The sequence below is a fragment of the Penaeus monodon genome, chromosome 33 (assembly GCF_015228065.2).
Source record: "Penaeus monodon isolate SGIC_2016 chromosome 33, NSTDA_Pmon_1, whole genome shotgun sequence".
NCBI lineage: Eukaryota > Metazoa > Arthropoda > Malacostraca > Decapoda > Penaeidae > Penaeus > Penaeus monodon.
Window position 1 is genome coordinate 12,305,145 of NC_051418.1, and position 1,134 is coordinate 12,306,278.

At 35.3% G+C, this 1,134-nt stretch overlaps 1 protein-coding gene across 1 annotated transcript in view; it reads left to right on the forward strand.

Annotated features, from left to right (window-relative positions):
- Positions 1–1,134, forward strand: part of LOC119594046 — a gene marked incomplete in the record, with an annotated part of 8,684 nt that overhangs the window by 1,452 nt on the left and 6,098 nt on the right.

Here is a 1,134-nt window from a genome sequence, read left to right on the forward strand (position 1 = left end):
GGGGTACTTACCTTTACATCTTCCATTCAATTTTCCTATTCTTTTGGTATGTTCTTATAAGAAAGTCATGGATTGAGTTTGTACGAGACTTGTTCAGGAGAAAGCTCATTAATAATATTAGTCTTCTGCCTTTTTTTGTAGCTACATATTCTTCATCAGATGGGTCTTTGTCGGGTTCTGTCGTTGTCGTACACTCATTGGTGCTGTCATGTGCTGTAGTGAAAGGAGAGCAGAGTATTTTTATTCTTACTTTCATTTCCCCTTCAGGTGATGAAGTGGTTGTCGCTATATCTTGCACTGAAATATTACAGTTATAATTGTGAGACTTTTCTTTTTTTTGATTGATGCAGTTCAGTCAGTTATGGAGACAGGTGTTGATAATATTAAAAATAACTTTTTAAGAGAGAGAAGAATGTGTGACGTCTCGGTTTGCTTAATCTATTGTGCTTTTAGAAAGGAGAATATTTTCAACTCGTTCCCACGTACCTCACTAAGATGAAATAATGCAGTAGTATGTCAGCATTATTGCCTCACGATTTCACTCTCGTTTGATAATGTTATTCTTTTTAAAATGATATGAAAAATGGAAATTAGACCCATGTGCTATTTTCTCTCGGAGTAAACAGGATCTCATTAAGCAAGACTGCAGGATTCTTGTTTTTCACCCTAATTAGGATTATGAGCTTTCCTTGCTTTGATTTTGTTAGATTTCCGGCAAGGTCGACATGCTTCGTCTTCTCTGAAGATACTGTGGCTTGGCTGCTTTTACTGGAATTGGATTTTGATGCACGATTGTTGCCATACCTCTACTTTCAGTAGATTACTCTTTGTATCATAATGTTGGTTTATACCAATTCATAGCCATTACCTTAGTTTTTCTCAGACTGTGTGTGGTCATATTGAGAACCTATTTTGTATGTTAGGATAATGATAATGTGAGAATGGGAGTACTCATAGTTATATGTATATCCAGAACATAAGAATTGTGTAGCATCAAAGGCAGAACATAGGGACAGGACATATTTTTTTCAAATCAGATTCTTTCACTTTTAAAACAGTTATGCTGTATAAGAGTTTGTTGATAAGAAATCAGTTGAATTGTAGATAAGGTGTGGTTGAATATTAGGACAGCTG